At 40.3% G+C, this 26,867-nt stretch overlaps 1 protein-coding gene across 3 annotated transcripts in view; it reads right to left on the reverse strand.

Annotated features, from left to right (window-relative positions):
- The window catches only part of CDH5 (cadherin 5), a 31,932-nt gene extending 14,115 nt beyond the window's left edge, over positions 1-17,817 (reverse strand). Inside the window, exons 1-2 of one of the 3 annotated variants that reach the window (XM_062618255.1) lie at positions 17,598-17,817; positions 13,754-13,812 (exon numbers count right to left, since the gene is read on the reverse strand). The gene's annotated coding sequence lies outside the window, so the exon portion shown is untranslated. Of the gene's footprint in view, positions 1-5,552; positions 5,676-13,753; positions 13,813-17,597 lie in introns of those variants that run through there. The other 2 variants (XM_062618252.1, XM_062618254.1) reach the window with 2 other exon arrangements.
- Between the last annotated feature and the right edge of the window lie 9,050 nt (positions 17,818-26,867).

Genomic DNA, 26,867 nt, shown 5'->3' on the forward strand with positions numbered 1-26,867 from the left:
AGAGAATGAGATCAATTAGAGCACATGTATAAGTTCAAATGGACTTTTCTTCTATTGAAATGTTTGATTACTTTCTGTATTTATTTTCATCTGCCTTAACATTAAAATTTGAAATATCAGGCTTCTTCCTTCCATTTTAATTAGACAACAACTGTAAAACCCAACAAAGATATTTTAATGAGGTAAAAAATGTGAAAGTTTTGAAAGCCAGCATCCACCTGAGCTACCATTGTTCATCTGAAAAGGAGATTCAGAAGTGAAGATCAACTGTTGTATTGCAGAAAGAAGAGCCTGGCTGCAGAGCACAGCTCAGGGGAAGAGCAGGCCTGGGAAGCAACACTGAGGGAAGCTGACCCAGGTCAAGCTTTTGTTAACCCAACTCGAAATTTAATGTTCCAGCTTGACAAACCCAAATACAATGTTTTGACTTTTTCTGATACAAAATGCTATAGTCAAAATGCTATAGTCAAAATGCTATAGTCAATATCTTATAGCATGCTATAGTAGTGTTCTATAAGGTATTGATATATAAGCTATATGTTCTATGGCTATAGAGCATATATAGAATATAGAACATGTTATAGTCAATATCTTCATATGGAAAATATTGATTTAGAATAAAATCTGTTTTTTTTTAGGTGGAAAAAATGATTCATGTGACATTTTCAATCAATTCCAAATGCGATGTAGGAAATTATCTTTCTCAAGGAGTTCATGTATTGATTCAATTTCTTGTCTTTTGAAACATTTGAAGACACATACGAAGTTTCTTTATCCCCTGTTCTCAGGGTTTACCATCTACAAAATGATAATTTGTGAAAATATTCTAAGGTAAAACCATATTTTTGCATCATCTACTAATATTAGCAAACTTGAGGCCTGACTTTCATATCAGATTGAGAAGTTATTTTAACACAGCAAGGCTGGTTCATTTTTTTACTAAATTTCCCCCTCCCAGTATAAAGGACTGTAAGGGAACTTCAACACTCAATCAGACTTTAACTTACACATAAAAGATTTTCTGTTAGCTTTTAGGAGCTGTCAGAATGCACATCAAAAATAAAACTGTTAATTTTGGTGGGGATGTTGACATCACACAGGTTGCTAGATGCAAGATTTAATTAATATTTTCACCAGGAAGGTGCTGAGATTTCCAAAATTACTCTTTGGTAACCAGACAATGAACTTTATCTTGTGGTGCAGCTTCATTGTCAGTAAAATGATCTTATCCACCATGAAATTATGCTTTCCTGTCTTTTGTTTCTCTTCTACAGTTTTGTATGTAAACTGAGGAACATTCCTTGTTCTTTGTGTAGGAAGTGACCAAATGAGGTGGCTTTGAAGTTGCTTTTTAATAGCTGAGTTGTGTTTTATCCAGTGTTATGGATTCATATGAAACATTTTGGATTTACCTAGCTTTTTGTGTTCTATGCACTTATTTTGGCTCTGTATATTTTTTGAAAAATGGGTAAAATTTAATTGTTTTGATATGTTTTATTTGTATACATGAACACTTTACACCTGGACACTGGAACGTATTGATGTGATTCTGTTGTGAAGGCATGAGTCTGTGTTTTAGTCTTAAATTACAAAACATGATAACCAAAGGAAACCAGCTGGTTAATGACAGCTAGTACAAGCTGTGGTTTTGGAAAAAAACAGACTGTAGTGTTTACAAAGTAATTTTCTCTAGTTGCTCTGATACCGTGGAGATGTCCTGTACTGCTGCAGTGAAGAGATTAATTGGGAAAACTTGAGAACAAGACTGCCCACTTCAGTTTCATTTCACGTTTACAAACATCCTCGCAGGAAGCATTTTCAACTTCAATCGTCAAGTCTTCTTTAAAGCATAGTGGTCTCAGTAGAAATCTGCTTTAGAAAGAGAAATTTTTGTCTTCCTAGTAATATTTTCCTGGTATTTGCCTCTCTGTTGACTAATGCTCTATTCAGAGCCTGACATGCCCTGCCTGTCAAATGCCTTAAGGTACTTCTCCCCCTGTAGCTGAGAGTGATTACTAGTAAGTGCAACTTCGTGACCTTCAGTGTCCTCATGCATTGCTTATATGAACACAGAACGTTGCTTATAGGGAATGGAAGTCTCAAATTCATAGCAAGTATACAATTATCTGTATAGAACCTCTGGGACTGTGGTAGTATCTTGATTATTCCTGAGGATTCATGCAGCAAGTGCAAACTCTGCCTTGAAGTAGGTGGCCTGTACATGTTTCACAGTTCAGGCAGTGTTTGAAAGCTTGGCCACTAATGCAGAAAGTCTTTCTAAATATATAGAATCCCAGACTGGTTTGGGTTGAAAGGGACCTTAAAACTCATCCAGTTCCAACCCCTGTCACGGACAGGGACACCTTCCACTAGAGCAGCTTGCTCCAAGCCCTGTCTAACCTGGCCTTGAACACTGCCAGGGATGGGGCAGCCACAGCTTCTCTGGGCACCCTGTGCCAGCACCTCAGCACCCTCACAGGGAAGAACTTCTGCCTAAGAGCTCATCTCAGTCTGTGCACATTTCATTTGAAGCTTAAGCTACCCTGTCCACTCAGTAGTTCCACACTTGTGTTCTTAGATTTTTAAGGTGGCTTCACTACCATTAACTCCTCATTGATGGATTCCTTGGTAAAACTTTTCTAACCTCCAATGGCTCCTCTGTGACCAATTTGGTGCAGTTTGGTCTGCCTTCTGGTATGCAGTGTAGGTCAAACACAGACTGAGATAGAAGAGCCTTGTGCAAAAAATGACTTCTGCTTCTCCTTGACATCTTTCAAAATTTCTCATTTTGGTACAAGTAACACGGCACCCTGGAGCACTGCGTGCTGTTTTCTCTAGGGACATGTGACACGTGTCGCTCCATAGAACAGCCTGACTCTGAGAAGACTTTCTCTATGACACCATGCAAGTTTTCCATTTGGCAGCTGGAAGTCCACTGCTGTTGAATCTGTAGCTGAATTCATCACAATATTTAGGAATAGCCCTTCTTTGGCAGCACATGCTAGCACTTTGGAAGCAGGACCCTGCTGAGCAGTAACTGGGTAAGGGCACTGTCCTGTTGTGAATTCCATGTTCCATGGATGTTAGTTTTTCTTTCCAGGAGATCACATTGAAATGCCAGAGGTAGCAGGAGAAGAGAGATATTCCTAATCCTGAGCAGGACAGTGCATTTCCATGGAGTCAGAAGTGAAAGAGTTTCTGAGGCAGGACAGGTAGATGACATGCAGGGACTGGCTTTTTGTTTCTTCTTGTGTCTGCTGTGGCAGCCAGGACCGAGAAAAGGACATAAGAAACACCCTTTCAAGCACTGACCCCCCCGGCCACCCTTCCGGAGAAGGGGACAGCACAGCATGTGCTGTGACCCATGTGTCCCATATGTGGCTATCCCTGGCATACTGCCACGAGGTCCCATTGTTGGTCTACCTCAGCGTACAACCTCCAGTTACCCCTCTGATTAGACCAATCCTTCAAGCTTCTTTCATTCTGAGCAGGGAATGGTTTATTTTGGTAGTGAAGCTTCTGGCTTTGCTCTTAGATTTTCTTTCAGCAAATGACGGGTTTTTCCACCACCATTATTCATTTAATGCATTCAATTATTTTAGCAAATAACTCTTGGTTTGGAGGGTACTACAGACTGTTAATTGAGAAATTCTGGTATTCAAACTGATTTATGGGGACACATGACTCATTCAGTGTAGTTTATTCTTTCAGATTGGAAGTAATTATTAAAAAAATGTCAGGTGGAGGTACAGACAATGGTGTACTAATTAGAGGTTTGCATTTTACAAGAGGTTTTGGTAAGTAATGAACCATAAGAATGATGAGCAGCTAATAATATAATGAAAACACTTACAATGAAATATTCGCATGAACATTTGTGGGTTTTCTTTTTTTTTTTTTTTCTGTTTTTTGCCTCATCTGAGTTACTCTAAAATTTATCTTAATGCTTAGCTGAGGTTAGTTTAGTTGGCAAATAAATTTGTTCTATGCTTGCTTGTTAAATAGCAGTTAAACCAGGCTTCTGTATGGAGATTTTGGTGAATGAGGAGACAGTTGTAGGTGAAACGTTTTTTTTTTTCTGGTTGGTGGGACTAAAATATTATGCTAATCTTTCAATATTTTTCAGCATCTAAAAACCAAAAATAGTGCTAGAAATGGTGAAAGGGAACATCCTAAGAGAGAAATTGGCTTGAAGTGGCTATCGTACCAGAACAGAAATAAATTCTAAAAGGTTTGTGTCCATATTGTTTAAATAATTTGCAACCTCTTTGTTAGAGAAGTTGGAAATGAAATTATTATTGATGATTGAGCTGGGAACTTAATGATTATTTTTGCTTACAGTATCTTGGTTGGAATCTGAGCAAAGTAAATGAAAATGAAAAATCCCTTGCAAAACCAAGAGTTCCATCAAAGCAGAAAATACTAACAAAATTACTAATAAATCAATACTATAGGGCATAATCTATTCCACAGAACTGGAAATTGTGGTGTTTCTGCTTTTTAATGAAACCTCAGCTGCCATGCCTGCAGCCATGTAAATGTAAGGGGTCCTAAATATCTGAAATACTGCACTCAATCAAGTGGAAGAAGTATGGAGCTGGAAGGAAGGTTTTTTTCCTCAGCTTAAAGTGCTCTTGGTGTGCATGACCCTGCACGGTGCCTGGGTGGGTGCATTGCCCATGGCGACGCAGTAGCTGGGCTAAGACAGAAAGAAAACTAAGAAGCATTCTTCACAAAAGGCTTTGCAGAAAAGTTAACTGTGGATAGCTTTAGTTGAGTTTAATTAGTGTTTTCTGAATTTCTCACCTCCTGTCTGCTGCACTCTGTCGAGTATTCCTACATAGCTCTGTGCAAACAATCCTGTTGCATTTACAGTGGATAAAACCCTACAACACAGAGTAGACAACACTTCAGTGTATTTTTTTCAGATGGAAAACATTTTCTTTGATATACCATCTAAACACCTCCAGAATTACTATGCTGAGTTAAGCCATGCTAAAGAGAGTAGAATCTGACCCAGTGTCAGCTAACAAAACAACCCTGAAGAGCCATGCTATACAGAATCCATTTTAACATTAATTTCTCATCTATATTATGTTTAAGACCAAAGGTAAATGTGTGAATGCAATGAGAATTAAGAAAGATAACATACCATACACAGGAGGGAGATAAAGTACTTTTTTCCTTGCAATGCATGTAGTAAGCAGGCAAAACATTATTAAAAGAAAACAGTCTTAGCAATACTTAAGACTTCCTTTCAGGGACTGTAGCAGGCTGTGCAAACATCAACTGATAAAGCCTCCTGATTTCTCTGTGAGAAGTGCTGCAGCTAGATAAAAAGAAATATACACTTCAGAAGCTACATTTGAAGTGCAGAGGACATAAATGTGTTTTCCCATCTCCTGACAATGGACCAAGGTCAGGAGTAAGAACAGTCTTGGGTTTTGTTCTCCCAGTTCCCTCATCTCCTAATTAGACAACGTTGCTCTAACTAGCTCCTAAACACCCAGAGAGCCACACCAGCCAAGTAATCATGTCTGTATAATTGTTACCTTCACTCCAGTTTCTATTTGGCCTCTAAGCTGCAAACCTGTGATCCTCCTTCACTCCCTTGAGCTTGCAGTGTGAGAAGAGTTGAGGGCACAAGTGAGTGCAGTGAGAAAAGGAAGTCGGCTAGGTCTTCAAACTTTAGTAACATTACTTAAAAAACTAAGTAAATTGTGCAACATTTGACCTGGAGCAATTGTTTTTGTTGCATTTTCAGATGTGATTTTTTCTTGTGGTTTCTCAGCGTTTATCGTAGTTCTTAGTAAAGCTGCCTTGTAACACGTCCTCAACAATGTATAATGAGTCATTTTAAAATAGGCCTTTCCTGAGAACACTGTGATGCTTTTTCTTTTCCAGATTATTGAGCTGATTTAAATGTGCCAAGTGCCTGACTACCTGGTATTACATTTCTGATTGTCCTTATGTCGATTTTATGCATCTGCGAAGTGGTTTTCACTGATGACTGGAGTCTGGAGTGCAAATGCCTACCTGAAAACTGATTATAAAATGACTTTTTATATGCATGATAGTACCTTTGAGTAAATAGCCACTTTGATGACTAAACAATCTTGAGAGCAAATGCCTATCTGAAAACTGATTATGAAATGACATTTTACACTTGTCTTAGTACCTTTGAGTGAATAGGCACTTCAGCAGTATCTTAACTGAACCTCCTACTTTGAAAAGAAACCCACCTGTCACTCACTGTTGTGAGAGCACTCTCAGATGCATTTGGTGCTGTTCAGTTCTTGGTGTTGATAATGCAACACCATATATCAATATAGTTGAGGAGATTAATCAGCACTTGAGTTTTTAGCTCTTCATATTTTTTTTTTCAGAGAAAAAAGGATAGTTCTATTCTGAAAGTTCTTTGTGGTTTGAGCTCCAAGTTTCTGGTAGGTCTGGGGAAAATGTATTATAGAATGGTTTGGGTTGGAAGGACCTTAAAGTTCCAACCCCCTGCCACAGGCAGGGACACCTTTCACTAGGGCAGGTTGCTCCAAGCCCCATCCAGCCTGGCCTTGAACACTGTCAGGGATGGGGCAGCCACAGCTTCCTTGGGCACCCTGTGCCAGCGCCTCAGCACCCTCACAGGGAAGAACTTCTGCCTCAGATCTAATCTAAATCTCTGCCTGTTTAAAGCCATTCTCCCTTCTCTTGTAGCTACATGCCCTTGTAAAAATCCCCCTCCTGATTTCTTACAGGACCCTTTAGGTATTGGAAGACTGTTACAAGGTCTCCCAACTCTCTCGGCCTGTCTTCATTGGAGAGGTGCTGCAGCCCTCAGATTAATGATTTTTTTCCTCTGTCCAGCTCACCAGAAAATACTGCATGATACAAAACACATCTTTGACTCATGAGTAGATGGAGGAATGAGCTCTGACATGCCTCTTCCAGAAATGAAGAAATTCGGTTAAAAAAGATTTATAAATACTCGCTATGTATATGCTAAAGATTCACTGCCTGGTGGACAGTAGGCAGCCAAATTGGTCTCCCAGTCTTTCTGTTACCCCAGATACAGAGCTGGCTAAAAATGGGGGAGGCAAGCACTGGTTTGGCTTATTTTTTGTCTTTATTTTTTTTCTCTTTTTTGAGGAAACAAAGCTCTCTCCAAGCTAATGTGTGAGAGCTTGTGCTCTGAAGGCAAGTGAGCAGCAATAATGAAATCTACCTGAATGTCCTCCCAGAGTTTCCTGACACCCCTGCTTGCATTTAGCAAGTGACTTGCTGACTCCAGGATTAAAGTCCTGCAGTGAATAGTGGGAGAAGGGCATATGAAAAGGCTGAGCGTGAATCGAAAATAAGAAATGTGTCTAAGAAGACATCTGCTGTAAGCAGAATGATTTTTGAGAAATGGGCAAGGAAGAAAGTTGTAAAAGGTCACAAAGATCTCCTTTGTTCCTTGCCAAGAATCTTTTATGGCAAAGGGATTTATAGATTTGCAGTTTGATTCACATCACAGATATGAAAGAACAGCAGGATGAGTCAGGTGCAGGATCTGAGCTTGCATCAGTAAATTGTCCTGACTTGCTGTTGGTTTTCTTACATCTGTGATGTGCCTGGTAGTACTTTAGGTCTGTAGACAAATGAAAATAAACATATTTGTGCGGGTGGGGAAAGACTGGCCTGCTAATTTCAACCTATGACCAGTGCAGTACTACAGGTGCACTCAGCCATCACAGTGGGCCAGAACTGGAAGCCTTTCATGGATGATGATAGTTTAACTGCATCTGGTGATCTGAAACTTTCTGTTTGTGGAACTGAATCCCATACAAGATGTAATAAAACATGTGACTGTATTTCTGCGTACCCGTATAGTGTGTACAACAGTGAGTAACTTGCACATAGGTCGGACAGAAGATAGGGGTGTTTTTTTATGTGGCATGTCAAAAATCTCACAGAGTGAAGTTATTCAACCAAGAGGGACTGCTTCTGTGTTTCATGTGCACAAGCTATGATTCCTATTCCAATTTTTAGTTAAATAATATTTCTATTGATCTGGTATTTTATCTGAGTTTCTTACTTACAAATGTGATAACTGAGAAGCAAATTAAATACATGGTTTAGTTAATGGACTTCTTAAGGAAGCATTAGTGTTGGACTAGATTAATAATTCTTGAATCACTTCTGTTGTTGAAATGACAGTGCACTGTTTAAGTGAGGGTTGTTTGCTGTGGTGAGGATGAGTCACATGGCAAAGGTAAAAGAATACTTTGAAATCATAAAAAATGGGTGATGAGAGCACTGGCCTTCTCTTTATATCAGTTATGCAAGCTAATTGTTTTTTTTCTTGTGGATGACTGTTTTCCTTCCATATGAGCATCCTGGTATGTCTAGCACGTAATCTACCAGTTTTAGTAATACTGCTGGTCTTCTACCCCACCCTGGAGAGAAATATATGTGAAGGTTTATGAAAGCCACACCAAATCATTAGGTGAGTTTTAAGAATCTTCCTCATTTCACACTTTCAGCATGCAGATCATGTATGGTGCCAGGTGCAGAATCAATATCTTTACTTGTTTTTCATAATAATGGTATTTGTCATCACAGAGACTGTAGAGATACTTGAGAGCTGATGATAACCAATTTGAAAATGAACAGATGCAGTAGGTGAAGCACTGAAATATGTATGTTCTGGTGCTGCTTAAGAGTTCTTACTTGGGCCTTGCTACTATGGTGATATAATGCTTTACTACAGAACCTTTTCCTGAAGTGACCCCAGAATTGGTTAGAGTACTTTAAAGAAGCAAGTGGTATTGTCCAATCTTTTCTTGCATAAAGCCTTTTTTACTTCACATACAAATATGTAAGTATAAAGTATAACAAGGGATAAGATGTGCTGAAGCAGAGTGTTCAATATAAATGCAGCCACTAAAATATTTTGAAGCTCATTTGTATTAAATTATTAAGCAGTTTATGACACTTTTTCATAACAAATAAATATATTAACATAAACAGAAGATTTGCCTTACTCTAAATTGTTGACAGCATGCAGAGCACTGAGTTTAAGGTCATGAGCTACTCTCTTACAGCTCTTCACAGCTTCTGAGCTTTGGGAGCGTGTGTATGAGGGCTGAATGACTCCTGAGGAGCAGGATTATTTTGGTGTTCAGTGAGAATGCTCAAACCCACAAGCAGAGTTTGGGAATTAGTACAGAGAATATTGCACCTTATCATCTTCGTGTCGTACAGATTCTGTGTTCTGTTGATTTAGAGGACTCATTTTTTAAAATCAGGAAGCTCACAGTACCTATGTCTACTGTGATTCATTTGCTTTGCAGATGTTGCAGGGGTGAAACTAACAATTAAATGACAGAAAATTTGTTCCTGGCCACATGTCTTTTGATGACAGTTGCCAAATGCTGTGAAATCTGAGCTATTTTGGGGGATTAACTTTCCATTAAGTACTTCCCTTCTGTTCTGAAATGAGCTAATAAGGTGGGAGGGATTAACCCTTCATATGCATACTTTGGAACTGCAAAACATTCCCCTGTGAATTCTTTGTCCAAAATATAAAAGCAAAGAGGAAACTATCTCCCATCCAGATTAATTAATGATAAAGACAGATGCTGAAAATAGTGATGAAGTGCCAGGGTTACAGACAGGCAAAGAACTTGTTTTCTTCCTTTTATGCAAAAAGTAGTTTCAGGGATGATCTTGCAGTCAGGTGTACTCTTCCTGCGAATGACTGAGGCTCTGCTGGACTCAGTGACACATTTACAGGACTGTAGATCCAGCTTCTTTTTTGCTTGCTTTGAGCCAGTTTCCTCTTGCTTAGCCCAGACTAAAGTGGCTCTGGTAGGAGAGACAGAGGTGCAGGTGTCTCAGCACTGAGCCTGCCTCATCCCCAGCGCTTTTCATACCTAGATGATGATTAATTTTTTGGGAGCAACGGAAGTTTGGGTGAGAAGGAGACAAGGGAATCCTCCAAAAATTATTTGGCTCATCCCAGTGTAGAACTGGAACAGTTTGATTATATTGAAGGTGTTAGTGATCACTAAAAAGATTTCTCTAGCATCTCTAACCGTAAGCTTTGTTTCCTACAGTAAACAGTGTGCCCATTTCAGAATTGAGCTGTTTTCATACGGCCCCCTGGTTAGTTCTGCCAAATCTGCCACTGAATGTTTAAGAGTTTGGCCAAGCTGAAGCAAAATAAGGTACACTATGAGAATAACATATTATAGAGCTTTTTGCACTTTCCTTTTGTTTCCAGATAAAGCCTTAGTACCAGTGAGGCTTCCTAGCACAGAGCTCCAACTGAGAGGCTTTGATTAAGGAAAAGTCCCCATCCTTTGAGAAACTGTGTGCAATAAATACAAATTATTTTTTTAAAGTACATTTTAGCTGTGTTTACAGCAGATAAGATTTTCTTGACATTTTCCTTCAGCCAAAGCTCAAGAGCAATAGTATCTGTCTCGAACACAAGCATCGTGCACGGGTCACAGTAATTGGTGTTTATGTGCTAACAGTAATCTGAAGCAGAGAAGCCCTGTTTAGCTGGCTATGTGTTTTGATCCGTTTGTCCAGGTTGTTCTACTGGGTAACTGAATCCATTAGTATTTCCTTTAAAAATTAATTTTGTGGCAGATAAAGAAAGCATGTACAGAAATATAAATCTCTTGTTTTCCAGCTGGGCAAGAGGCTAAAAACCCTGGGTGTGTCTGTGTATGTTTTGTTTGGTAATTAACATTCAGTATTTTTCTCCCTTTTAAAAATGTCTAATTCAAATGTCAGTTCATTCTTATCTGTTTCCTGCCCCTATTCAACTAGACTTCCAGACCAGGCTTAATTAACTTCAAGACCTTTTCTGCTTACCTCTATAGTTCAGTCTTTTCCTGGAACATTTCCATTGTTATAATAACCATGTGTTGTGAGATGATACAAATGATATTATTACTGCTCTTATGAATTTACAATGAGCCTTTCAATATTTTTATTTACAGCTTAGCTTTTGTCTGGAAAATCTCATCTTCAAATCAAAACTAGGGAAGCAAATTTCAAGCTTACAGTGCTCAGAAAGAGAATCTGGAGGGCCTGAAACTTTGGGCCTCAGACATAGGGAAGCTTAAAAAGATGAGGAAATCAGGAAATCATAGAATCATTGAATAGTTAGGGTTGGAAAGGACCTTAAGATCATCTAGTTCCACTCCACACTCCCACCCCCCTCCGATGGGCAGGGACAGACACCTCACATGAAACCATGTCACCCAAGGCCTCGTCCAACCTGATCCTGCCAGGGAAGGAGCATTCACAACCTCCCTTGGCAACCCATTCCAGTGCCTCACCAACCTCACAGTAGAGAACTTCTTCCTTATATCCAATCTAAACTTCCCCTCTTTAAGTTTTAACCCGTTACCCCTTGTACTATCACTACAGTCCCTAATGAAGAGTCCCTCCCCAGCATCCCTATAAGCCCCCTTCAGACACTGGAAGGCTGCTATGAGGTCTCCACGCAGCCTTCTCTTCTCCAGGCTGAACAGCCCCAACTTCCTCAGCCTGTCTTCATACAGGAGGTGCTCCAGTCCCCTGATCATCCTCGTGGCCCTCCTCTGGACTTGTTCCAACAGTTCCATGTCCTTTTTATGTTGAGGACACCAGAACTGCACACAATACTCCAGGTGAGGTCTCACGAGAGCAGAGTAAAGGGGCAGGATCCCCTCCTTCGACCTGCTGGTCACGCTCCTTTTGATGCAGCCCAGAATACAGTTGGCTTTCTGGGCTGCAAGCACACTGAAGCCGGCTCATGTTAATTTTCTCATTGACCAACACCAACAAGTCCTTCTCCACAGGGCTGCTCTGAATCTCTTCTCTGCCCAACCTGCAGCTGTGCCTGGGATTGCTCCGACCCAGGTGTAGGACCTTGCACTTGTCATGGTTAAACCTCACGAGGTTGGCATCAGCCCACCTCACAAGCATGTCAAGGTCCCTCTGGATGGCATTCCTTTTTGTGGGTTTTTTTAGAGCTAGACTTTTTTCCGTATGGATTTGTTTCCATGTTGGAGCTATTGTGATTTAACCCTCATCTATGCAGTGACTTAAGCAAGACATTAGTCTGATGCATTTTGCTACCCCAGTCCTGAGGCAACTATGGAACCTGCATGCAAGGAGAGCTTGCTTCATGAAGCAGATTGCTGCCATTGTGGGTGATAGTTCAACATGTAAGTCATGACTGCAGAAGTGACTCTGTTTCAAGGCATGCCATGTGTCTGTTTATGTGTGGTAAGAAGCGCTTGTGAAAGTGATGGGACACTGGGCACATTCCAGCTGGCTGACCAGGGGACATTTCTGCTCACAGGTCTTCTCAAGCCAGTGCCAGGATCTGGGCTGGTGGCTGCCCGGGGATCAGCCTGTGCCACCCTGGGAGCTGGCAGCTTTAAAGTAACCTGGCTGTCTGGGGAGTTCTTGTTCACAGCAGTGCTGCACTTGATGGCTTGCTGCCTGAATCCATAGCACAGCTGGAGGTATTTCTTAATCTGAGGTTGGATCTCTCCTTAGTGGCTGCGTAAACGGAAGGTTTATTCCTCACCAACTCACAGCCGCTGAAAACCCTTTTCTTGTGTGAATGAACCCTTTCTCTTCATTTAAAGAAGCCAAAAATCAAGCCCTATAAGGCAGGTAATCCAGTTCACCATTTCACAGCAGGAAAATGACTCTACATATTCCAGAGAGAAATATGCAGCTTTCTTCCTGTTTGAAACTCAAGTAATCTCCAAGTGCAGTTACTGGAGAATTCAGTATCTGTTCTAATCCTAAACTCTCACCAGGGCTGCTGCTGACAAATCTAGTGTACAAAGCAAACGTATTCATTAAATGGTGCTACAAACGATAGCGCTCTGAGGTAGCTTTGTCACTGTCAAACTCACACTGCTGTCTTTGTAAGATGAATCCATTACAAAAAACATTCCTGCTTTTTGTGCTGTCTGCTTTCTGCTCTCACTTTTTAATTTTGGTGCTGGATATATGTTTTAGGTGGAGTGCATTGATAATGTAGATGATACTAAAATGTCCATAGTGTGACAATAGTTATTTTTTTTTTTTATAACAGCCTAACAGTTTAGTAACAGCCTAAAATCCTAAATCAACAGCAAATAGATAATATATACTACTTCATTGTAACTCTGGACTCATAGATTAGATGGTGAAAAGTCTGATGTTTTATTAGTAATATTAATTGGTTGGCCTAACCATAACATGAGTAAACCAGCTCTCTTGTGAACAGATCATATGTATCTATATCTGAAAGATAATGGTAATAAAATCCAGTAAGATAATGTAAATCTCTGAATTCAGGTCTAGGACTGGATGTAGTGGGGGAATATCCCACAAAAAGAATGGAGAAGCTAATCTAAAGCTATGTGCTATTGGAGATCCTGCCAGTGAAGCTGAACCTGCGACAGGAACAGTTCCCATCAATGGCAGGATTTCCTATCATTTGCAGGAGAGCAGCATTAGGCCCTTAGTCTTCTCAAGCAGTGTGCTGTAAGGTAGAATTTGTACTTCTAGAGGATTTCCAGGACACAAATTCATAGCAGATAGCATCATAAAAGGAAGGGGAAAAGGAAGACTAATCCTACCAACACATCGCTTGGAAATGTGGACAAAGGCAGGAGAAGGAATCCTTCAGGCATACTGTGGAAGTTGAATTTCCCTTTATATTGTCATACACAATAAGGACAAGGTCCTGTGTGTGCTGCAGATAACCTACCTTGTGTGCTATGAACTTTGCCAGGTGTCAGGAGGACCATTCCAGATGTTGCTGGTGGGCTTGGGGAGTGAGGAGGATTCAGGGAAATGAGTGACTTCAGTGAGGGCAAAGCCAGGTAGGCTACTGCTAATTTGTGGAGACTGATAGCAGACTTTTTGAAAGAATGTGTTACACAAACAGGAGGCTCTTTCTCCTAAAGCTTTGGGAGAGGACAGTGGTGAGATCCCGCAGGAACATGAAGGTTCTGATGATACCTAGGGTAGGACAAGAGAACTGGCCTCTTTGGATATTGACGATTTTAAAACATTTCTGCTTTTGGTCTACCTCTGTCTATGGTGGTGCTCTGTAACTCCTTACATTTCAGGTAACAGAAGAATACTTCTTCCCCTCCCCTGGTCTTTTGGAAAGGCCCCATCCACCTGTGTGTCCCTCTTTTATTGACTGTAAATCTTTACTTGAATATACTCAGAGTACCATAACTGAAGTGTGGGCAGTGTGAACACCTGCAATGGATAGGTAAGTTTCTCCTCTGTGCTTCCCCTGTCTTTGCACAGCTTGGAAGATGCATCCCTTGAACTGTTCCACTTCTGTGAACATCTGTGGGCTTTAACAAGCACCTAGGAGGGCTGGGCCCTATATCTTTTGCCTGCCTGACAGATGTGTATAGCAACATATGTACAAAAGAGACTCATGGCACAGATAACCTCTCAGAAGTATGTTACAGGACAACTTAAGATATTCAGCAAGATCTTAAGATTCACAGTGTGGTTAATTCCATGCTTATTGACAAATTTGAAATTTATATCAAGATGAGTGAAGATCAGGTTGTCATTGAATGAAAGGGCTAATTTGTATTGTTGCACTGAAGAACTATAAACAGGTTAAACAGGCTAAACTTTGAGGGATTTTTGATTTTATTTTTTTTTTTTTCTGTTTCAAGACCAAACTGATTGCAGAGTTGAGGAATTAAGTGGTAGATGCATTGGTAAATCCTGTTGATGGGATTCCTGGGGCCCTGTACGTGGGCACTAGAGCAGGGTGATGGTAAGTTCCTTGGCAGCAGAAATGGTGGCTCCTGATCATGCCACTAGAGTGCTGTCTGCTCTCTGTGTTTGCAGTGGACGTACACCTGCATAAGCCCTTCAAATGGAGCAGGATGCTGAACTAAATTCCCCGCATGGATCAAGAAAATTAATTATGGATCAAACTAGTATCAAGCTCTGGATGTCCTAAGGGCTGTTCTACTTCAAATTCTCATCTGCTTTTCTCCATGTGTGGGGAATTATTTCACCTTAATGATTGTGAGCTGGGCTTCTCTCTGTCTTAGCAAGTCTCCAGTTTACACAGAAAAATCACTGTCTGCTTTGTTCTAGGTTAGAAGGCAAACCAGTCCTGTGAGGGCTAAACTTTGAGGGATTTTTGGTTTGTAAACCCACAAGGATAAAAAAGGGGAAGACATTTGTTTTTTATAAAATTACACCAGAATATTTTCATGGCCAACAAATTTCTCCCAAAGACAGAGAACCTCATGTTTTCTTCTTAGCACTAACATCTGAACCTCTGAATTAAACTTCTAGAACCTGAGTAAGACATGGAATTACAAATACATGGCAAAAATAATGGCAAAGATTCCTCACAGAAAGCTCAGCTACTTGAAATAATCAGTTATGTCTATTCTGTGACGTAACTTCTTTTTTTAGAAAATAGAAAGCATTAGCTGGCCTGATTGAAGCCTGTAGTTCTGTAGACATGTACCCTAACAAGAAAAAAGAGTTTTTTCAAAATGCTTTTCTATTTTCCATTTGTAATATTAATGGAATTAATTGATTTATGTGTGCACAGTGAAGTCCTTTGTACCATAAATGCTATAAATCAGAGGAGCTTCTAAACCTTTCCCAGTGATTTTTACCTATATCCTGTTTTCAGTTCTGCTTCCCCCAACACAGAGGCAGGATGTGAAACAAACCTGGCAACAAACCTGTTGTTCACTGTTTGGGTGGAACTTTCTCTGCCTAAGCTGCCTCTTTAGCACTGAGCCCTGCACCTAGTGCTCTGCAAGCTGCAGGTTGCTGATGGAAGTGTAGCTATGTCATGTCATAATTTCAGTGTCAGCATGTGTTTTAAAATGTTTAAGTGACAATTTTATGATCTTATGTTAAAGAGCAAAGCTTTGGCAAATTCTTCTTGTTGCAATACAACCATAGCACTTGGAAAAACAAAACCCAGGTTTGTGGGCAGAGCAGGGATGATTTGTTAATTGAGTTTATCTTTTGATTTCAAATTGTTTTAGTGTTTGTAACTTAACATTCTTCTCTCTAGTATACTGCACTATTCCAGTGCTTTCATATGCTAAATCAATTCCTTGTCCTTTTCTCCTGTTGATCACCCTTTATTTAGGATAAAAAATAACTCCTGGAGATAACTGCAGATAAATTGCAAGTCAGCATTTCTGTGATTTGTTTCTGGTGTATTGGTTGTTGTTACAAGGCACAAATTAGCCTAAGATGAGAAGCTTTTATAAATCACTGGAGTATCCTTGCTTTTGTCTAATATTTTTTTTTCTTACATGAACATCTATAATACTGTATGCTTTTACAAATGCTGATATAATGATTTATATAATGGAGGCAGGGACACACTGAATAACTATGCCTTTGTTAACTGCAGTATCAACCAACTTCTAATGTTTTTGATAGCTCAGAATGGAACAGATTTTCTCACAGAAATTCATCTTCTTCTGTATCTTTTTTTCTTTCATTTCTTTCCTTCCTTTATCTCTTTACAGCCTGACAAGAGCACAGTAAGGTGCTGTGCACACTGACAGTCCCAGTATTATGGAATAGAGTTCTTACAGGAAAAGCAGTATCAGTTCATCTCTTATGCATAAATGCTTTCTCTCTGCAAGCCGTACAGCAAACTTATTAGCTCAGGGTCTTGCTACACTATCCTTAGTAGTATCTTTACACTATCTTTTTACACCAACTTTTTTGTACCAAGTCCCTGCTCATAAAATGTTGTCAGAAAAAATTATTCTTTTTGGACCACTGAAGTCAAGAAACTTCTAAAATAAGAATTTCTGGTCCTTTAGAACAGGGTCTATAAAACCTGGTAGTCCGGAGTTAGGGTACTAAAGTACCTGGGGCACTTAAACTCGAAATTTAGGAGACCAAGTCACTGATGTGTTTATGTAACCTTTCCTCTAAGCCTTTAACAAATCTATTAGCTTGAGAAATATGCCCAAGTTGGCTAGTGTACATGGCCTTTACCTCCTCTGGATATTGGTCATGGTAAAGCCATAGCACCTTAAACACAGATAGCAAGTCAGCCCCCACTTTGATAAAGCATTCTGCACTGGGTCATAGCACAGCATACCCCTTCTCAGCCAAAGCGGTACTAAGCCTGTAACTGTCCACACTGCAAGTGAAGTCCTCTCCTTAAGGGTTACAGGTGCAATTTGCAGTATCATTTCTGTCCATTTTCCCTTATGAATAAGCATCAGCAACATGATCTAAACATTACAAAACAGAATAAAAAAAGAAAAAAAAACATATAAAATGTCTCTTATTTTAAACAATCTAGGAATATTGTGATATAGCCCAAGAAAGACAGAGATTTTCCTCCTCCAGTGTCATTTGTAAACAGACCTGCTGTTATCCGCACTTTATTTGGTTCAAGTGCCATCTTTGTTAGGCCCAGAGTGTTCTGTGGATATATATATAAACTTCATAGCCTGTCTGGTAATATTTCTTAAATAATTTAAGACATTGGAAGAGATTTTTGGAGTTAAAAAACGTTTGAAATGAACTTCATACCCAAAGAACAGCAAATACCATTTGTCCCTTACCTGTGTCAGAGTTGGTGGAGCTTGAGTTTGTTCCTAAATCAGGCAAACTAAAATCAGCAGTATCCCAAAATGTTAAGCAGTGTACAGAAAATGAAGATCAAACAGAAAAATACACTTCTCTTTTTGTTAAGCAATACTGGGAGTGTTCAGCTCTCCAGTCTCTAAGGTTTTCCAGCTGGCAGTCAGCCTTTTCCCGTCCTGCATCCCAGCATCCTGTTATTGTTCCAAGTAATACAGTGAGAAGAGGGAGTGGAGGAAATAGATAAACTTTGCCTTATTATTGCTATACATACTGATTTGTTGCTGACTCTAATGAGCGAGCTGAATAAAAGGAAATAGGCCCTGAGTGTAACACAAAAGTTGGTATGTTATTTTTGTATATTTTGTAACAAGTTTTAGGAATTAGCTGGTACTTTGAATAGCATCTGAGACTTGATCAGCACAGACTATGCCTGTTTTGCACAAATGGGATTTCCAAGGCAGTTTGGAGATGTCCTGTCTGTAAAGATTTTTATACCTGAAAGCAAAAAGCTAATGCCGTCATGTGAATGAGAATGTGTTTCTTTAAAGCACTGTCAGTGCTGGGTGTAAAAATGAAATTTTACAGTATTTCTCTCAAATAAAATGATGACCTTAGAGTACCCAAACTCTTCTGTGGGACTGTGATGCATTCCTCTGTGCTACCTGCCATTTTCTGACCCCTATCTAAAACTGAACACAAAGGTCTCTCTCTGGCATTGGACAGTACAAATGGAAGGGGATTTTTTATTTTTTTTTTTCTAAATAATGCAGAAGAAAATCTAAGAAGTGTCCGATCTAACTTAAAACTCACTTATAGCCTGTTACAATAAGTGTAGGCAAATGTTCAATGTATCTTACTCAGGACTTTAAATAATTATGTTCCACAGTTAAATACTCTCTTGCACCTATTTGTCATCACAGTTCAGCACAGGTGAGGATATTAACGTCCTGGCTTGCTAGAAGGCTGAGGTTGGACAGATTGTTTCACATTTTTATGATGTATAGCAGCAAAGATGAGTGACTTTTAAAAAAACTGCTACATTAATTATTCAGAAAAGTTAAGGAGCTAAGGAGGAGATGTTTCTCAGAGTCTTACATGAGGAGACCAACCAGAGTTAAGTTTTCTTACAAGAAAATTAGCTGTTCCTGTGTCATTGCTGAGAGGACAGCAGGGAGGATGTTGATAGGAGTTTTCCAGGGAAGTGTAGCTAATCTGGTCAGGATGCAGCTCAGAGATAATCTGGTACCCACAGCAGACAACGGTCCCAGATATGATTTACTTTTGCAAATGACTTCAACTGTATTTACAACCGTTGCAGAGCCTTTGATGTTCAGATCTGTGGACTTGGGAGTAGGCATGCTATTTAGCTAACCTAAACAAAGGATAAGGTTAAGGGAGCCCTTCATGTCCACTGTGGAGAAAAGGAAAAGAGAAAACCCCTGTGTTCTCTATATATGCCCTGACACAACAGGTCTAGACTACTAAGGTCTGTTTTGATGCCTGCTAAATAAGCTTAGATGCAGGATTTTTATCTATAATGCTCCTCAGGGAATGATCCCAAATGATCTCGTTTGGAAATGACAGGAAAAAAATAGATGGTGGAAAATGCACCCATGTTGTGCTAAGCTCTTAGTAGCACTCTGGGCAGGAGCTGTAAAAGGAAACTGCCTCATCATTGGACTGAAAGAAAGGAATCATGAACCCTTTTGAAAACACAATCCACAGGGACTGTAATGGGCAAGTGTGCAGACAGGCTCAGGCACAAGAACCTTGATATGGAATTTGAGTTTGAAGAGCAAGTCTAATGCAGAGGTATGAAGGTGATAAAATATTTTTCCAGAAAGGTTTTTGATAAACAATCTTGATTTCAATGAAACTTGTTCACCCAAAGAATATCTGCTTTAATTGAAATGGCCTTGAAATAGAAACCATGAACAATATGATCTCTTCTTCTCCTATTTAAAATAATTATGGAAATCATCACCTTTCATTCATTAATACTGCTGATTGTAAAAGCGGCTTAGCTTTCACCTCTAACTGGTTGTGTAAATGGGAAACTCATGTTTTGGAATAAAAGAGTTTCTCTGTTATGCCAGGTTTCAAATGAGAGTGATAGCATCCATCATCATTTTTGGTAAAGTTGGCAGTGCAAACACTCTCTTGCCTGTGCATTAATTTAATAAATAGACAGAACCAGGTTCTGCAGTAGGTGATGCACAGGTAGTGTTGTGGGGCTGCTGGGGCAGGAGGGATGGGAGAAGTTTCCCTCTTTGAGCCTTGTCTTACACTCTGCCCTGACTGTGTGCTGTGATGCCTCACTCTGTAAGGAATGCAGTGCATCAGAGGTAGGGAGCTAGAGAGAAGCAGGGTAATGGACCCCTCTCTTTCCTTCATACAGTATCTGTGTATGTGACATGATGCCCATCCTGATAATGCCTTTCCTAGGCATTCTCCCCATTAATGGATCAGATGTTGCCAGCTGAAACACTTGGTTGCAAGCTCCTGACTTCAGTGCTGTGGTGACCAAGGATAGTGTATCTGTGTCCCTGCACTCTGCAACTGTTTGACTTGTTCTGAAGTTGAATGTCTGCTAGTAAATTGTAAATCAGAAGAAGATTACAGATAAACTTTAAAAAGGGTTGAAATAATGTTGATTTTTCTGTCAAACAAGACTGAAACCTATTTTTTCCGCCTCGTATTGTTCTGCGAGTGCCTCAGGGGAGATAAAAAGTGAGATAGTCGCTTGAACTGCAAGCTATACACCAAATAACCATTGCAGGCATTGAAGAGATGTCATCCCAAAAGCTGCAGCACACAAATAGCTCTGTAATGATGGGATTCGTATGACTAATCAAGTGCAGAAACAGTTTTATCTTGAGAGTAAGATTTTACAGTACTGGGGTGAAAAGAGAGGAGTGCAACAAAGAGTGGGTCACAGACTTGGTGTTTCTTTCAGGGTGATGTTGGGCTGCCATTCACTTCCATGTCTTTCCTGATGCTGATGCACTCCATCCACGTGTAAACTTGCTGGAGAAGGGATGTGTCTGACTAGTGCTTTGTTCTGTGTCATGTGAGTCCAAGAATAAACAAGTTCCTGGAAGGGAAGCTACAGTGGGTGTTTACAGGACATGAGATGACCCATATCTTAAATGCTTTCCTTGATGCTCCTCAATTTTCCTTTTATCTTGTGAAATTAAACTGCTAGCACTCCAGTGAAGTCATGCCATTGATGTTGGTGTGACGGAACTTCCCTGCCTCCCCGCCAAGTTCCATCTCACAGGGGTGGGCAGAAGCTCTCTGCTGCTATGCTTGGAGCATCTTCCAGCAATGCTCTGCTGGACCCCACTAAGGCAGACACATACACATGTACATGCACATGCTGTCTCACTGCTGCACAGCCATGGCTCCTCTTGGCCACGGTGTGCCAGCCCCAGCTGGTGGGCAGATTGCAGTTGGGGCTGGCCAGATCTCTCTGGCATATGGTTTCATGGAGTGGGAGAGAGTCTGTGACACCCTGCTATCGATGCTTGAGGTGCCAGCGCCAGGACTGAGATGTGCGAGGCGTGGGGTCCAGGCTCTGCTGCACCACACAGACTGCGTGTGAGATGCCACAGGCTTTTGTGACAGGGATCAGATGGACCCGAGTCTCATATTGCTGCCACCCTTTTCCCAGGGGCATGGGATTTCAGACTGGGGTTTTGTTTTGTTAAAGTAGTGCAAGAGAGAAGGGAAGGAGGTACATGTGCTTTCTGTAAAAGCTGTCTGTGGATCTGTCCGCTGGGCTGAGCATATCTGAGCGTTTGCCAAAAGGAGGGTGGAGAGAGCTGCTCTGAAATAATTCTTGCTGAGGGGTTGAAGTCTGGGAGCCAATGCACTAATGCCTTGTAAATTGGTTCAGTGACTTTTACGCATTTATATCCACTCCCTTTATTATACCCCCTGACCTAGGCTGCCAAACACTGTGAAAATGCAGATGGTTTAAGTGTTTCACTGACAGTCCCCCATGTATTATTCCTGTTCTGCAGTCTGCATTGTGCCTCTTCTAGCCAGTGAGAGTATGTGTAAGAACTCCTAATGGCTTGGAAATTAGTCAGTATGGATTTTTTCCCCCAGCCTGTTGAAATGGAGCCATATGTGTGGAGGCAGCAGCAGCTAGTATTTTCCCTTATTTAAACACTGGAGGCCATTCTCCGCTGTGATGTCTCCTTCTCCAATGAAGCAGCTCTGGTTTACACCAGTTTGAATTTAGGCACTGCAGTGGAATGTGGAGTATAAAGTAACAGTCTTTCCCTAGAACTGATAAAATAGGATGTAATTCTTAATGGAATAATTGCACAAACAGCTTCTTAGCTTCTAACAGCATAGAGACAGCACAAATCTGATAGAAATCCAAATATTTAGGGTTGGGTTTTCTTGTTTTCAATTTTGGCAAAAAGAAGCACCCTGCAAATAGTCAAGGAAACTAGTCACAGAGGCTGAAGGGCTCAGTCTGTCCAATGCCAGATTTCAGTGACTGATTTTTGCAATATAGTGGAAAAAAACATTTTTAATCTTGTGGTTACCTGTGAATTGCTCAGTTTGATAGTGCTGAGGCATGGGCCTCATCTCCTCAGGTACATGTTAACACTTTTGAGGTGTAAGTATCTCATTGCAAATCTGCTGAGGGAATAATGCAGGATGAAAAATTTGTAATGAATAATGAAGAGACTCGAGCTTTAGGAATTAATGATTCATGCTGAAATATATCTGCCTTGGACAATTTTCTTTTGCTGATATTTCATCTTGAGCCTACAAATGGTTATGCTGTGCCCATCCCTGTGCACTTTAACAGAGATTAAAAAGAATAAGAGTTAGTTGCTAACATCCAAATAGAATCTCAAATGAGAGAAAATGTATATTTAGAAGCACAATGGAAAATTTAAGACAGTTAAATCCTTGCTTTGACTTTTCAGGATTTACATTAATATTGAAATTCAGAGAAATACAAAGATGACTGATCTTTCTGGTTTGCAAAGGTTATGCATGAACACTTCTATTAGGAATTAACTTCCTGAGCATGCTCCTGGAAAGGAATGCTGCTAAATTAAGTTATTGTGTAAAGATATATTTACATTAAACAGGAGGAAAGATAAAAGTTCATGAATTACTGCAAGTAGATTTACAGCTATTTTGTTTTGCCACCAGTTTAATGCAGCAGAAAATTTTGCTGATTTAACTTTAAAAATTGTTTTGAAGAGAAAGTGTATTTTCAAAACACTTTATTTTCAAAAACCCCTACCTTTTATGCATTATTTGCACAATAATGGGATATTTTAAAATGTGCTTCAAGTATCCGTAAAAAAAAAAAAATGGCTGGTAATTAATATTATTTGTGTTACATAATAACTCATAGCCTTCTCTGAAAGCTGCCAAGGTTAACTCTGAGCAATAGATCCCCAGGCCGGGCCCTTCTTTGGCAAATAGGGCAGTTAAACCAGAGGAGCTCTGACCCAGACTCAGACCTTGATCCTGCTCTCCCCTCAAACCAGATCTCTGTGCCTGTTGCTGTGCTCTGCAGCACAGAAACCTCTGTGAACGTGGGGATCTGGCCTGGTTGACTATTGGGCTGAAATGGCCAGATGTTATTGCACTTATTCCTCAGAGCTGTATAGAATAGAACAGACAGTTGGAAGGGACTAACAACAATCATCAGTATTTAGCTTCTGCAAGACTGGGCTAGGATCTCATTAGGAAAACTGTCTTATGACACTTCCAGTGTTTCCTGCCTGTGTTCAGATGACAAAGGAACTGGCTTTCTTGAAGAATTTTGTTGTTTCCTCCCCTGACCTTGGTCGGTCTCTGCAGGTGTACAGCAGCACAATGAGAAATGCCTTCTACGTGTTTCCTTTACATCTTCAGAAAGGTTCGTTTTGGGAAGGCTGGGATGAAAGGTGAGCCCTTTCTAATCATCCCTGTGGAGCATTATCTTTGCTATCTTTGTAATGTGGAGCATTACACTTTGGCTGCATGTAGGAACTGAGTGCAAAAGTGTTGTGAAATGGAAGCAGTAAATCTGAGCAGATTTAAAAAATCTGGTGTGTTGGAAACAAAAAGGCACCTTACCCAATGGCAGTGACATGCAGTGAGTCAACAAGCTGGAATGTGCTGTTGGCTGGGGGTGATGCTCTTTGGTGGCTTCCATCTGGATGGGGAAGAAAACGTGTGTGGTGTGGCTCTGGAGAGAGGGTTTCAGTCCAAGTGGGATGAGTCCTGACTCTGTGGAATTTCACTGGGGGAAAGGATGCCTTCTTCAGCGCTACACGGGACAGCTTGTGTGTGTTACACGTGTGTGTACACATATGTGTACACATGTGTGTTACACATGTGTGTGTTACAGGCACTTTGTTTCACATTGGCACTCTCTGATTGTCACTGCAAAGATTTTCTGTCCTGTGTTATCCGGAGGGGGGAAAAAAAAATAGAGATGCTACTGCTATCATTACAAAAAGTAGATTTGTTTTAAGGGAGGTCAAATCAACACTCAAAACAATGGGTACCTGAGCACAATTTGACAGTGGTGCTGCATCTATTGGCAGGCTGAGATATTTAATGAGCTACATGAAAGCCTGAAATGAAGTAAAGGTTATTTTATAATGAGTCAGTTTACACTTACTGGAGCAGACTTGGTATTTGACAGTTGTACAAATGTAAGTATAAAGAGTTTCTACTGAGGCTGTAAACTACATTTTTTAAACACTTTTTACAATAACTTGAATAATAGTTGAAAATGTGGATTGTTTAGTGTGAGGTGTCCCTGACCATGGCAGGGGGATTGGAACTAGATGATCTTAAGGTTCTTTCCAACCCTAACTATTCTATGATTCTATGATTTTCTTCTTTAGCAGTGATTGACCAGTTCAGCTGTCACAGGTTATATTTAAAAAAAATGCTGTGCTTTATATTGCCTTGACAGTCTGGAGGTGGAAAGGGAAATAAAGAGCCATTGTAGTCACAGAGTTGTATTATCCAGTAAGAGCTTAATGCATCACACATCAGGAAAATGAGAAATTCTGGATTTTGATTTGGCTTTACAGAGCAAAAGACCAAGTGGCACATGAGAAATGAGAGTGCTGTACTACGTGCCCTTGTTCATAAATATGAAAAAACATAGTTTACAGCAGGAATTCATAGTTCGTTATTTAGTTATGGAATAATCTTTGCTTCCTTCTGCTTATTGCTGGAAGGTCAGAAACTTGCTTCTGTAGAAGTTGTGCCTATTAGGCAGAGCAGCGTGCTTGCATGCATCCTTATTGACGAAGTATAGACAAGAGCCTGGGGTGCTGGAGAGATTCCTTGGCTTGTAGTGGTGCAGTGGAATTGCTGTGGCTAAACAGGTGGAGATGGTTGGGGGATTGCAGATATTCCTGTCACAAAGCTGAGGATTTGTTTTTTCTTTTGCTGTTTAAGGGTTCCCTTCACACCCCTCTTTTTCCAGCCAGCACACTGCATTTCCTCCTCCTTTTTCCCTGCCAGTTCACATGCACTCAGCATCCTTCTCCTGCTCTCTCATGCAGCTCCTCTAGTTTTTTTCTTGCCTTGCTTTCTCTGCAGCACCTTCAGATTGTTTTGTACTGTAAATGAGACCGTGCCCCTCAAACCTCCAAAGACAAGAAGGGAGCAGTCCCAAAGGGATACTGCTGGTGTTTGATACAACTTGGAAGTGAGTCTTTCTAAAGTAGTAAGAAGTACAATGATGATTTTAAAGGCTTTTATTGCCAGTTAAAATCAAATGCTGCCTTCATTTTCTGGAAAGCAGAGGCTGATTTCCGGTTTTAATTGGATTGGTAACATTTTGTTGTAGGCATCATATAACTCTGTAGTGGTACCTACCTTCAGTTATATAAATGATGCAAATCTCACAAAGTACTCATCAGCAATAAAAGCCTGAGCTGAAGATGCTGCAAAGCTGTATGCTATCCACGTGTCGGGCTCTTACCGTCACTTCAGGGAAGGCCTGCTTGCCATCTAGGATATCTTCATTCTCTGGTTTAAGAATCATTGTAGGGACATGTAGGGCCAAAGGATCTCTGAAACTTATGAAAGCAAAATACAGAATATACCAGATGAAGTCAGGCGTGAGGTATTCTTCCCCTTGTTGATGTCTCTGTCCCTATCTCAGTCCCTCCAATTACGGAGTGGAATTGGGTTGGAATTGCTAGGCGGTGCTGTGATGTTCAAGAACCCCAGGGTAGTGTTTCCCGTGTCATTTGTTGCATGTGCTTACTTACTGGATGACTTCTGAAGTGCCCCCTTCCTTGGTCAAGACTTATATTGAAAGGAAAATAAGCTACTAATTTCTTAGCTTTTTTAAGGCATTCAGTTAAAGCCATATACTGTGGTGCAAGGGGAAGATGCAAGGGGGATGCCATTAAATGCTATCAGATACACTTTGAATAGAATAATATGTGGGAATGGAAGCTTTTTTCCTCTCCAGATACAGTAGTTGTGGCTTGTTTTGACCCATCTATGCTTCTATTGAAAGGATTTCCGTTGCATAACAAAGCCCTGGACAGGAAGCACATTGTGTCAGGACTTCTGCTGAAATAAGGTATAGACTGTTGCAAAATTTTAGACATGTACCTTTAAAGTGTGCTTTTCTCTATTGGAATTGTTGTTTTCACTCTTTAGAAACTGGCTGTAGGGGAAAAAAGGGAAAAATTTAAGGAAAAGGAGAAGAATGTTTTTTTCTGTTAGTATTTTAGTGCTAATAAGTTTTAGAAATATCAGACCTTGGAGGAGGGAAAAAGAAGAGTCATAGTTAAAAAATAAAACATACTCCCTTTGCTGTATGTATCAGCTTTCAACAATAGATAAGGGTTGTGTCTTGCCTTGCCTGTATCTGCTATCCCTTCCTGAAGAGCTGTGGTGACCCCAGATATGGTAATCACCTTACACACTTATAGGACTTCAGCAGGGAGGTGGCTCTGCCCTGTTAGTGCCTCTTCTGTGGCTATGATATCTGTCTGTCTTTTTCCTGTATTGAAGGACTGCTTTAGAAAAAAATCAAATCATTAGCATTGGTCTATTGAAATCAATGGTAGCACAGGCAGGTTAAGTAACAGATGGGGTAGATTAGCGATACTTGAAAATCAACAGCAGCAGAAAGATTTCCTCTTTAGAGTTTAATTTATTTTCTATACCAATGGTGCTTTTAGTTCTGAATGCATTTTGTTACATTAAGCAACCTGAGCTTTAAAATAGTTGGTTTG

Source organism: Pezoporus occidentalis, unplaced genomic scaffold (assembly GCF_034315485.1).
Source record: "Pezoporus occidentalis ecotype Australia unplaced genomic scaffold, CSIRO_AGI_Poc_V1 ctg20, whole genome shotgun sequence".
Lineage (NCBI taxonomy): Eukaryota > Metazoa > Chordata > Aves > Psittaciformes > Psittacidae > Pezoporus > Pezoporus occidentalis.